Genomic DNA, 14507 nt, shown 5'->3' with positions numbered 1-14507 from the left:
AGGTTTGTAGAGAGAAAGCCAATGCCGTAGGCTTTACAGCAGGGAGCTTCTTTCTGTATCAAAGACTGCCTTTTTGTGTTTATCCTGGCAGCCATTTATCCTGGCAGCTAAAAGAAGAAGCACTTCCAAGGATATAATGGGCAAGTGCTGTGGGATCCAGACATGTAAGGCAAACAGTGATAGGACACTTATTGAGATTTGATGAGATTTGATGAGATCCTGACACCCAATTTGGTCTTCCACCTGTTGCTGTTGATGAGTAATTTTGGGATCTCTTCACTATATCCCAAGCAAGGTGTTTCTTTACATGCAGACAAACAATTATCTGTGCAAATTCTCCTACATAGAAAATTTTCTCGAAGTTTCTGGTATGTGACTATTATTCTTTATGCTTTTCTAATACTATTACAGAATTTTCTCTCTCTATATTGTATACTTAGAAAGTCACTTTAATATGATTTTGAGAAAGCTTTATTATTTAATTGGAAAATCAGCATGATATACTTCGTATTAGTTATTTAGAAAGAGCATCAGTGGCCATCCTATCCAAAGAAGATTCTTTCTTTTAATGTTGGGACATCTATATTTTTCCCTTAGAACATTTAAACAATTTTAAGTTATTTAAATACAGTTTATTTATTTTTGTTCTCTTCTATGTTGAAAACTCTCTAAGGTTGGAAATGCTGTCTTGTTTTTTATTATATCTCCACTGCTTAGCATATTGGGTGGAAGTCAATAGGAATTTTAAAAATACAGATTTGTGGAATAAAGGATAATGATGATTTTAGGTGAAATACCAGGCATATAAGATGAGTGAAGTAAACAGCCTATTATCCTATGCCAGATCAAACTACAAACCTTTACAACTTTTAGCTTTAAATGTGCCCATTTCTTGAAGAGAGAAATATGAAGATACAAGAAAATGCATCTAACTTTAACAGTCAGGAGCAGCTAAAGGAGTGAGTGTTATTGCATCTGATAAAATAATTACATTTATGAAATAAACATATGCACCATTATAAAAATATAACAATAAAACTAATTGCATTTTCTCCAACATTATTAAAGACACAGCAAGAAGAATTCACATTTACTCATATGGGAAAACTAAAAAAAAAAAATGAACTATAACAAACAACTTCATAGTAAGATCGTTAAAAAAAGAAAAATTGCCAAAAGGCAATACAGAATATCCTTTTTTTCAATATCCTCTGGAAAAGGAGAAGTACCAGTTAGATGTTACAGATTAAGCCTTTATAAAGGCAAATCATCTCTTAAATTTTCTTTCAGATGTAGAAATAAACCAGAGTAAAATATTTCAGGCATATTTTTGACACAAGCTAAATGTAAGCCTAGAATAATTTGCTAAATGTCACAAGAGAGGAAAAAAAAATTAGTCAGAATAAATAGCAGCCCTTAAGCTTAACTGTAGTATTTTCTTGAATCTGTGTTTAAAAATCACCCCTGTTAGCTAGCAGAACACATTAAATCAAAAGGAGTTAGCATTGTGGTTAATGTCTTGTTCTTTATGATCTGCATGGGCCTCAATATTACAGCACATATTTTACATATGTAATTCTGCTTTGGGACTACTTTAAAAACCTATGTACAATATGCTGAATTAATAATGCTTATAAGTGTAATATATATGGGGAGAGTTTGAAAAACTCTTGATGAAAGCTGATATATATTTATGAGGTGCCAGATGTTTGCCTTTAAAAGTAGTTTTTACTAACCCACACTATTGAGATTTGTATTGAAGTGGTCTCTTTGTGGTTGTATATTATTTAAAATATGTTCTGTGAGACCTAGGCACAATGGGGTGAATAAAAGAATAAGTACCTGTCTAAATTTTATGTACTTTTAAAAATTAGGCCATTGGGGTACATTTTTAATGCAGGTGCAGTGGATTAGACAGAAAACAATAAAAAGAGTTATATATTTCATATACAACTGCAGGTGTTGAAAATGTACATATTATTGTTATTTTAATATTTTCTTTTCTTTTTATTATGAAGGTAATCATGATATCATATGCTTATATATAGTATTTCTTCCAAGGTGTTCAAACACGTTACCATCATTAATTATTTTACTTTTCTTAACTCCCCTGGGGGGAAGCAGGACAAGTATTATCACCCCATTTTACAGTTGAGGTAACTGGTTACCAAATGGCCACTCTTTAAATTTCTCCAGAATGATTTCAAACAATTTCTCAGGGACTTATTCTCTGGACTTTCACATTGTATGTCCCCTGGGTTGTTTCTGTAGGTGTTGACTACCAGCGTCCCCACTCCTCTGGTGACTACCCTCACTATTGTGAGTGGAACAATCAAGAAAGTGTTCATTTCTTCCCAAACACAAGGCAGAGTCCACACTGCAAATTGTAATAAGTAGAAGGTGTATGTAACAAAGTGACTACTTTCAACAGCTGCCAGGTCTAAACCTGCCACAGGTTCCCCTTATTGGCCTGCCTCCTGTCCTACTCCTGACCCACTTCCTTGTGGCCAGGGTGGTTCATCTCTTACCATATCTCAGAGTCTGACCTACTCTAGGCTCCAGAAAGACCAGAATGACTTTTCTTCCTCGAATCTAAAAGCCATTGCCATAAGTCCCGGCAATTCTTCCCAGGTTGGAAGTTCCCGTTTCTCTTAAAAGAAATTCCATCCTCATCTACCAGAGTGTGTTCCATCTTACGGCTATAACACCAAATTTACACAATAATAAAATTTGTTACGTCTGGCTTATTTGCCTTGAATAACTTTATGGCTATGACAGAAACAGTTGAGCCAGATGGACCTGCACCTAACTCTATTTCTCCTCATCAGGGAGTAAGTACAGACTAGTATTTAGTCTCACTTAAGTCTCTTTGTTCCTGTAATATGCGATCCTCAGGTGCATGATAACAGAAAATTCAGCAGAATCTAAAGTTCTATAAATTCAGCCTATCTATACACTGGGAACTTGTTTGAGTTTCATGTATCTGTCATTGTATTTATTCACTTAATTAGTGGTTCATTAAGCATTTATTTAAATGTTTGTCTGTGTGAGTGTGATGGTTATTGAGCCATGCCATAACAACAAATTAGACAGGGTCCCTGCCTTCAGTCATTTATCGTTTAGATAAAGTAAATCACAAGCAATTGCCATAATTTATCTTTTTTTTTTTTTTAAATATTCCAGTTTCCACCTACAGATTAGCTCTTTTCTATTAGATATCATCTAGGGGGATTATTAATCAGGTGCTCTAATAAGAAACAGACATCACTGGTTCCCTTGATTTCTCTTTCTCTCTTTCTCTATCTCTGGAAAAGCTAAAAGGTATGCTTTTAGAAATCTCTTTACCCATGCAGTGATTCATAGCATCATTCATAGCACTACTTGCTCCAACTTATACTGAGAAATAGCAACAAGAATTCGTGCAGCTGTTGCATCTGTGAATTTTTTCTAAAGTGAGGTAAATATTTTTCTAAAGGTCAGCCTCAACAATAAACTTAAAATAAAAAGTAACTGGATATTATGTGGAAATATGAACTGAGTTCCTTTTATGGAAATTCTTAGGAATATACTTCATGGGGAAAGGGTCTTTAAGGGTCTTCCTCTTATACAAATAAAATCTTTCATTTGTATACATTGATTATGAACATATTTATTTTAAAATTTGAAATGTTAGTTAATTCCATAGTTTTATTATAAGAATTATGAATTAAAAATAGGGAACATAATGAAAAATAAAGGTTTCAGAGTTTGTACAATACCCACAGGTTAAAATTAAATATCAAGCATGATTATTTTGAAATTTTATTATGTAAATAATTTTTTCTTATCTTTGTATGTCAAGGGAAATAGTTTTCCTTTCTTATCCTTGTATAAATTTATGAATTTGTGTATCTTAGAAGTCTTTTCATTTTAACTCTCATTGAACACCGAAACCCATTTATACTCATAATGGACAGATTTTTTTCATCATTTGAACACATTAAAAAACTCACTGTTTTTGAGGCAATTCATTTTACTGTTGGGTAGCCTTGCTGGCTTTCGGGAATTCTCTGCTACACATTGATGGCTTTCAGGAATTAGTCTGCTACACATTGGCTTCTTTGGTGCTATCTCTTTAAATATTCAAAGAGAAATATAATATGTCCTTCACTGTTTCTTCTCTTTTCTAGGCTACAAACTTTACTTTGTGGCAAGAGAAGGACATGTTATTTCAGGCAAGAGGAAGAACACAAACAAATATATAAAACAGTCACCTTATGAATTAAGCTAACATCATTGGCTAGAACATGGAATTCATGAAGAGTGGTAAAGGAAAGAGAAAAGTTGGAAATGAAGAGTGGGATCTGGTTGTGGATAGTCGGCAAGAAGATCTTTGACATTTTTCTTAGGTTAGGTAGTGATATGATCAGAGACCTGCTTCAGGAAGATTGATCAGGTCATGACTAATCACATAGAGCATGAGTCCCAGTTTTATATGAATTTTCAGTCAGTTCTTCCATCCTTATATTAGCTTTTCTGCATTCCAGACCTTGTATAATCATCTTTCCTTGAATGTAGGCTAGACTTAGTAAATAGATTCCAACTATTAGCAAACGCTTTAAGTGCTAGAATGTCAGATTATGATTAGATTACAAAAGATTATGACTTCCATCTTAAAAAAATTAGCAGACTCTATTGCCTTCTCAGTTTCCATGGTTTTATAAAGTAAGCTGGCACCTTGGAAAGGTCCATATGCAAGGAACGAGGGTTCCTTTCTGTCTACCACCAGTGAGAAACTGAGGCCCTCGGTCCAACAGTTTGCAAAGAACTGAATCCTATGAATGACCAAATGAACTTGGAAGTAGATTTTTTTCTAGTTAAGCATTGAGATGATTACATCACAGCTGACCCATGGATTGTAGCCTATAACAGACACAGATAAGCCAGGACTGAATTCCTCACCTAAGAAATTTAGAAAATAATTGAGTGTTGTTTTAACCTGCTAACTTTTGTGGTAAGTTGTTATACAGCAATAACTAATACAGAGATATATATGTGATATTTTGAAAGCATATACTAACTCTCAAAGCAATCAGTAAATCTCGTGAACTGAAGGAGCTTAACCTTATGCAGAGATTGTGAGGATGTAAACATTGTGAACAAGGGTATAGTAATTCCCAGAAATAATAGGGATTAAGAATATCAATTACAAATTTTTTTGGGAGGGTGTTGGTATGTGTACATTCATACAGTTCATTCATGTTCAACAATAAAACAAAATTGTATTGTCTGCACTGAAGTATTACTGACAGTAAATGGGGATACTTTTTAGTCCCTAAAGAGCACACTTTGTAAATTTTTATAAATAGTTTTGTAGATGCAAAGCATGTGCAAAGCTAAAATGTTTTGTTTTGTTTTGTTTTTTTAAACTGGCAGAAGACCAGCCAAATGATGCCTCTAAATGGGACCACAGGAACTCAAACAGGGGTTAGCCCTTATGTTTAATGTGTTCTTGCTACCATTTTTTCAAGTGAAAAATTCATTCCAAATATTTGAACTTACAGAGCATATCTTTGGCACGGTAGCCAAAAGCATAAAAACTAAAACCAACAACACAAACAAAATGAAGTGCTGCCAAACCAAACCAGACTACTTTATTTTATTCTGCCAAGTATAAAAATCGATACCTTCCTTATTGTAAAAATAACTCATTAATAAATTTTTCTATTATTTTTCATTTTGTTAAAGAAATATTTACTAGGTAATATGATTGAGTTTTCTCATTGGGAGAACTAGAAATACTCAAGAAAATTATATAAGAACAATTCCTTTGATACATTGGAAGTCTAAGAAGACAAGAAGAATTACAGGGCCAAGATCAAGGAAGAGATAGAAGCTCCAAAGAGTAAACCCAATATTTGGGCCCGTTTTTCTCCTCGGTTTATGGGCATCTGTAGATTCTATTAGAGACAAACTGAGCAGAAATTAGCAATGCCGAGGAACAGAAACTTAAATCTGTACTTGTCAAATTAGGGGCCCTAGAAATCCCCTTCATTTGGATTAGGACCTGCTGAAGGCTACACTACAGAAGAAAAGTAAATTAGAAATAATATATACATATACATATACATATACATATACATATACATCCTGGTCTTAACAGGGATTGTAGCCCAAATTTGAACCATATTCATCTCAGTAACTTAATTAAAGTGTTCACTATTTGCTGCTGGTCCAAATCAAATATATACCCTCAGAGAAGTTCCCTTCCAAGGTAAGATAGAGAATTTTGAAGCAGACTAAAAACAATTAGAAGTAAAGAACCTGGAAAAAATTAGAAAATCATTTATTTAAAGGCATCAGAGAACTCCAGAGGCAACACAGACTAAAAAGAGAAAATTGCAGCAAGGGGATGGAGAGAACTAAGGCTCCATAGCCATCCTTGCAGGCATTTGTTGGTTGGAGGTTCGAGGCAAAAACAATGACTTCTGTAAAATTATACACTACTAGGGAGGCAGAGTTACCAGTAGAGAATTTTGGAGTTGCATAAAACTCGATTGACATAATCGAAGATTTCAAAGAGGTCAAACATGGCTGATCTCCCTGTCCTTGAATGTCCTTGAATGCTAAGGCTGAACAGAGCTGGAAACCAAAGAACTAAAATCAAAGATTAAATCTCTAAAAAGAATCAAGGGAATATACTTTGAATTGGAAAACCAATTATTGTGGATATCTCAAATTTCTCTAAGCTTATCTAGGATTCAACACAATCCCAAACAGAATTATGAGGCGTATTTTTTAAGGAGAAATTGATATAAAATGATTAAAAAATAAATATGGGACTACAAAGGACCAAAGTTTGAAGAGGAAGTATAAAATTGGATAACCTACACTATCAGATATCAAAACCCAAGACCTATTATAAAGCTATAGTAATTAAGTCAGTGTGTATTGGTATAGGAACAGAAATATAGGCCAATGAAATGAAACCAATATTCCAGAAACATACCACACATACGTGGTCACCTGATTTATGACATAAGTGACACCACAATGCCAAAGGCAAAGGTGGTTTTTCCAATAAATTATCTTGTATCAACTGTATATCCACGAGGGAAAAAAAAATGAAATCTGACACCTTGCACTTACATAAAAATCAATTTCTGTTGGATTTATAAATGACTACTACAAATTAATAAGGAAAGGACATATCCACGGAATAGGTGGCAGGGCTCTAGATTCAAAGGATGCTTAACCACCTCAGTCATCAGGATATGTAGGTTAAAGACACCCTAAAATACCACTACTCCCATGGAAGAAGGACTAAAATTTTAAATATAAAAAAATCAAAGTTGGGTGAGGATGTGGGACAGTGGGAGCTGTAATGCACTGCTGTTGGGAGTGTAAATTGGTACAACCACTTCAGAAAACAGTTCATCATTATATACCAACATTGAAGACATGTGTACTTTTTGATGCAGAAGTTCTAAGTAAAGGTTTATTCTAACCAGAAATACATACATGTGAGCATCAAGAGACATGCATTAAAATTTTCACAACAAAGAACCATTAGAGCCCCAAACTGAAACTATACATTGATGAATATAAATCTCACAAATATAATGTGGAGCAAAGGATGCCAGACACTAAAGAACATAAATTATATTGTTGAATTCATAGAGTTCTAAAGCAGAGAAAGCAAAATTATTGTGTCAGAAGTAGAAATAGTGGTTACTTTTGGGAACGGGAGAAGAGAGAAAGGAAATAATTAGGAAGGGACATGAAAGGGCCTTTGGGTGATAGCATTATTTATTTATTACTGCATAACTAATTACTTCAAAACTTAGCATTTAAAATAAAAAAATATTTATTATTTCAGTTTCTTTGTGTCAGGAATCAGAATATGACTTAGCTGGATGCCTCTGCCTCAATGTTTTTCATGAGGGTGAATTAAAATGTCAGCCAGGACAGTTCTCTTTCAAACCTGGCCAGGCCTAAAGTATTATTCCTGATTACTGATGTGGTTATGGCAGGCCTGTGAAATCTGCTTCCAAGCTCACTCATGTGGGTCTCTCCCCAGGGCTGCCTCATGACTTTGCAGCTGCCTTCCATCAACGTGAGTGATTTTAAAAAGAACAAGACAGAAGATACCAAGAGAGAAGCCACTGTCTTTTTATTACCTAATCTCAGAAGTGACATACTGTCACCTATGAGTCATTTCATTTTGTTCTGTTTTTGCTAGAAGAAAGTCACTTAGATTTGGGCTTACAAGAGAGGCAGGTGTCACTGAGGTCTATCTTAGAAGTTGCCTACCATCTATAGCAATTGCCAATTTCTTGACCTTGGTGGAGATTGCATGAGTAATTATTTTATGATTTATTCATTTAACTGTACATGTTCTGTGCACCTTTTTATGTTATTTATAATAAAATATTTTTAATTAAAAAATATACAGTCATAGAAATTTTGTCGAGCTCATATCCTCTTGGAATGGAATCAAGGGGCTCTATAACTGCAAATAAACTTCCTATCCACTCAGATATATGGACTGCTTTAAGAATATTCAGAATTTTTAATTAAGATTCCCACTTACTAACAGGTAAACTAACCAATGTTCAAAATAGAAATTGATAAATTAATTTGAGCTGATCTATTACTTGGGAAGCAATTGTTCTTGAGATCCTTATTTAAGCATTTCTTACTTAACTTTTTTTTTTTTGTAGCTACTTGTGGACAAATTATATTTAAGAGGAAGTCTCCAATTTCAAATATTCCACAAATACCACTACCAATATAAACTTAATAATGTTCCTAATCACAATATATTAACTATGATTTTTAAATTTCAAAATAAAAATATTTTATTTTCTTATCATAGAAATTGCCATTATAGATTGAATGGGGAAAAAAGACTTTAACTGATCATACATTTTGCCACATATAGTGTTAAAATATTTTCATTAGTACCTTAAAATTAATATTATGCTCTTAATGAAAATATAAACAACGCATATGGCATTAATAAGAAAATCAATCATTAAGTTTGTACTAGTTATCCAATAACAATAAGGATGTGTAAATAAATTTTTTCATGGATAAGAGAGGAGCAGGTTACATCTAAATGCACTGCTCACTCATTCCTTGACAATCTTGATAAATGGCACAGCTCAGTCAGTCAACCTGCCCTTCTTGATGGGAAGAACAGATATGAGAACAAGAATATGAAATACTTCTGTCAATTCTCCTCAAGTGGAGAAATCCAGGGGGAAATTGAGAATGGCTTAAGAAGTTCCGAGGGAAAAAAAAAATTTTTAAATAAGTGTAATCCTTTAGTACAAGTAAAAAGCATTAAATGTGAAGATATCATTTCTGTTTTTCAAACTGCACCTCCACTAATATAGTCTACACAATACTTAACAGTTACTACAAAAATTTATTATGGTTGTATCTGAGGCTATACCATGGTTTGCTAAAGAGTAAGTTGTTTTTCCTTGGCTGATTTAAATGGAAATGATCTTATTGTTTTAAGAAGAAAAATATTGATTATCATTTAGATTTATGGACATCTACATACAAACAATTTCTATTCTAGACCCATATACCTGCTTAACAAAATCACATGAGGTTATGCTTGTTAGATAGTAAGAATAAACTTTAGCTAAGATTATTAATATTCATTCTGTTAAGGAGGCATATTGCCATACCAAGCATGATAAGTTGTAAATAATCAATATATGTAATTACAATTATTTTATTAACAATTACAGAAAAAGAGTAATAAGCATACAAATTTTTTTCAGTGTTAATCAAAATAACTAATAAAAATTATTCAAAAATTACCCAAATATTTGACAGTCGACCAAACTAAATATCACCTTTGGTTGGATATTTTTGAAAAATACTAATAAAAAAGTTTATTTCTATTGCATAAATATTTATTTTTTCAAAATAAACAGTTTTAAATAGTTGTAGTGATCAATATGTTGTGTTATAAACATATTTCTGATAAGAAGGTGAATACTTGTGAAAAATGTTATAGAGTTTCAAAGAGGACAGTTAGTACACACTTAATTTTTTAAAATAGAATTACTTTCTAACTATGATTCAAAACTTCATATTTATAATTTTTGGTGATTTCTTTCTTTTCAGAAAGGGCACGATAGTAATTTTGAAAATAAAGACTTAATTGAAAAAGAATATGTGAAGGAATTGGGATATAGAATTCTAAATTTTAATAAATTATTAGTCAATTCTCATGAGGATGCTTGGAAACATTCTGACTTTTTTCAATTATATAAAGCTACTTAATTATAATCATATCAAAATGCAAAAACTGACCATTTTAATATGCGACAGATATGACATGCAGTAGGATACAATATCGTATTAAAACACTAAATTAATTCAGAAAAAATGATAAAATAATTTTTTTATAGTATATGAATTTAATTTGTCTCTTCTCATAAACTAACTCTGTTAGACTTTTCCTGTTATTGGAAAGAGTGTTGTTGGGTAAAAGCTTCTGCTGTGATTACTCACTCTATTGCAGCTGCTCTTCTAATTGTCTAGTAATTTCTAATTGCCAAAATATCTTTCGCTAGTCCTCTTCTTAGAGGAGCATGGGTAATAATTTCAAACTCATGAAGTTAGTGTTTTCGCCACCCATTGGGCATGCAAGAATTTAAATATCTATGTGGACACCATGAGATCCTTGACAAAATAAGTAATTTCATGGCTGTAGTAAGGAATATGTAATACTTGGTATCTGGAAATGCTATTAACGCTGACTCTAAAGAATATTTATATTAAATATCTGGAAAGAAGAGTAGGCATACATAGGTATCTTAATTAGAGGAAATCACCAGGTAGCCTGTGATACTAAAAAATGGCACCAGCACAATGATGTATCTCATAATATGCTAAAAATCACTCATAGACATTTTTAATGGGCATTTTAAAGACTAATATTGAGAATTTATCAGTAAACCAATCTTTCCATGTCTTTCCAAAGGCAACATAATGGCTAAAGTGATAAACTTATGACTAGATGAGCAAAATATTATTCCTTTAATTCAGGCAATGTGCAAGTAGAAATTGACTACTATTACTCTCTGAAAGTCTGACAATCAGATTTTTTGATTTTTCTAAACCAACCGATATTGATCCAGAGCTACCAAGAGATGTGATGGAGAAAAAAATTTGCAGAAGGTACACTGTGATTCATAGTCTCTTAGACTAATGAAGGCAATATTTATATAAGCAATTGTGGGGATCTGGCCCAAGATAAATGTCTATTCCCATCACCTCACCTCTAGGAAAAAATGATAGGCTAATTAATATACAGTAGTGATTCACTAGAAGTAAGGGAAGGGGTTATTTCTATGCTTTAAAGTCTGTGTTTTAAAGTCTATGTTTTAAAGTCTGTGTTTCTCTGTATATTCAATTCTTGGGTACACCTGTCAGGAATACTCCTTGAATTAATGCTTCTCTGCCATGAAATACACACAAGAATCAATGGTTTTACTACAAACATTAATGTATGTTCAATTGCCTGTGGGCTGCCACGGCACTAACAACAGTATAAACTCTTGGGACTACAGGTTCAGTTCTACACCAAATTCATCAGACTCTTCATATTTGTAAAGAAAGAGATTTATTATTATTGTCATCGCTATTTCTACCTGTGGTAGGAAATTGTCTTTTCAATATCGAAAATGTGAACTACCCACTACATTAATGTTGTAGATTTTGTTATGTTTTGTTTTTTCAAATAAGCAGCTCCCTATGTGGTTAAAGCAGACTTGAACCTGCATTTGCATTAGTGATAATGATAGGTCTATAAAGATGCTGCAGATTGATAGGAAATGGAATATTTCTTCACAATGACAGTCAATGAGTGGTGAAGATTCTGATTTAGACCCAGAAATATAATCTGCAATGAATGTGCTTCTCCGTCCTTCCTCCCTTATGAAATTTTGAAGGCAAAGGTTGAAAATTACTAACTTATTGCCTCATGAATTCATTTGAGGTGTCATATATTGAAATTGAAAGCGCTATTACATAGGTAGCCCATTGTACATGGTGATAAAGAAGCTATTACTTAACTTGGCTGAACATCTGTCAAGAATAGCTCTTGAAATGAGTCCTGTGCACACTTAGACTCTCTACAAGAAAAACAAACTCATTTTTTTTATAACAAGAGATATCAAGTCATGGTCCCCAAACATGTGCAGGTCCTGCTGTCTGTGTCCCTGTCAGAGGAACATCAGATCCATGTGAAAAGCACTGAGAATTATGAGTTATACAATTGAATAGTTAATTCTTCTTTTTTTGATAAATTATTATTATAATTACTCAGTATCGACAATTATATCAGTCAGGATAGATTAAGCAATGCAAAAGACCTAAAAAAACCTCAGTGATTTTAAAAATAACAATGGTTTATTTTTTGACTATATGTCCATCATTGGTCAGCTGTATCCCCTTCTCTCTCTCTGTCTCCTGATTATCACCTTGGAACTTAGTGTGACAGCAGCTCCTTTCAAGAATATTGCCATGCTAATGAAGAGGCTAAAAAGCAAGATAGCAGAAAACATAATAGCTTTCTGCTCAGAGGTGGCACGTCACTTCTACTCTTATTTCATTGGCCAGAGCACCAATGGCTCTGTTTATGAGTCCCTTATATGAGCATGGAATCGTTAAGGACGAAAGTCGTCTGACCTTCATTGAATGAGTCATCTTATCCTTGTTATTTAGTGTCTCTTCTGTGCTAAATAGGTATTCGTCAGCACTGACAAAAGATTTATGCCTTTGTGTCCACTCACACACAAACTGGATGAGGCAATAGGTTTTTCAATCTCATCAGCTAAACTGACTTTTAGCTCACTCTCACTTGATCTTTGTAATTATATAGGTCAATGATACCCTTGTTGGCAATCCGTATTTCTCACTCATAGGACACCATAGTCTATTAGCCATCCACACAGAGCCCTGTAAGTCAGGACCTTTGGTTACCATTTTGGATTTATTGCCTATTATGGCAATTATGAAAACCTCATCTCTGGCAGTTAGTCACTATCATCTGATTTGTGCTATTCCAGAATTGTATCCTTTTTTTTTGCCACCAGCCAACTTCCCTACCATCAACTGTGACCTACCAAAGAAAAGGTAACAGATGAGTTTCCCAGTAATGCCAGTGCCTTTACCACTTGATCATTCCTTATTTCTTTAGTGAAAGAAGTATCTTCTAGGTCCTCCTGGTAAGCATAGGCAGCATATAGGGTTCACTGATGATATATAATAAATTCATTATAGCATGTCAACCTCTCTGAACCCCTTAATCCCTTCCTCAATACTCTGCCAAAGCAAATTTCACATTGACCTCTCTTTTTGCTTTTGGCCATCATGTTTTCCAAGCTTCAAGAAGCCATTTTAGCCATGTATCCAGATTAGCTCCTGGTACCTTTATTCTTTGTTAAATCTTGAATTATAGAAGTGTGTCACTCATGAATAAATTCCAAAGAATCTCAGATTTGTCTTTTTTTTTTGCTTTTTTAAAAATAAAATGCTTGGACATATTCTGAAATTCTTAATTGTACTTAATGCTCTAGTCAAAACGAAGGATGTTAATTCTTTAGTTAAAATTTACATTGGAAAAATACAGTGTGAAGTCTGATTAATGAAAACCAGACACTCTACTAGAAAGTAAAAATATTACCTTTTCTGGAGTGTATGCTTTCTGGCTTCTAATCTGGTGGCATGTGCAGGGAGCCAATTTAGTTTACTGACTATGTGGGAACAGGTACTAAAAGTGTTTTTAGCTATATCCATGTGAAAGGAGATTAGAGATAGTAGTACTGGTATTCCAAGACAAGGGCAGAGAGTTGGTCCACATGGTGGGCACTGAGTGCTTTATAATTTGTTAATTGTAAAGATTGTCCTCTCTCTTTAAATATTACTATGACCAAGAGACACCTGTGAATATGATGGAGGGCCCATTGTGGTGGGTTTCCTTAGATGCCAAAAGATATTCTTGGGAGAGGAAACGTATTTTGGTAACCTACACCTCCAAATACATGTCATGATTGGTAAACCCCATAGTCTGTTGGGTCTCTGCTGGAGCCACAATACTAATTTTAACAGAGCACGGAAGAGCTTAAATCTGCTCCTGATATGTCAAACACCATGTCTAGGCTTAAAAGCCATGTCTATAATAAAACTAACACTGCATTTAAGCATTGGTACATCTGTATAAGGGTTTACAACTATTTTCCTTTTCTTTTTCTTTTCTTTCTTTTTTTCTTCATCTAGGAAAGAAAGATTTCCCCCTCTCCTAACACTACCAAACACATGAGACCCTGACAGGTCCAACAGTTTTTTGGTTATTTGTTGATTTTTTAAAATAATATACAGCTGATATACCTTATTCTAGTCACCTTTATGGCAGTAGATAAGAACATACTCTGTATTTGATAGTTCTTATAAAGGTTATGTGCACAAGGCCAAGATATACTTTTGTTGTCACTCAA

Source organism: Pteropus medius, unplaced genomic scaffold (genome assembly GCF_902729225.1).
Source record: "Pteropus medius unplaced genomic scaffold, Ma_sr-lr_union100, whole genome shotgun sequence".
Taxonomy (NCBI): Eukaryota; Metazoa; Chordata; class Mammalia; order Chiroptera; family Pteropodidae; genus Pteropus; species Pteropus medius.
Note: the sequence above shows the minus strand (reverse complement) of the source record.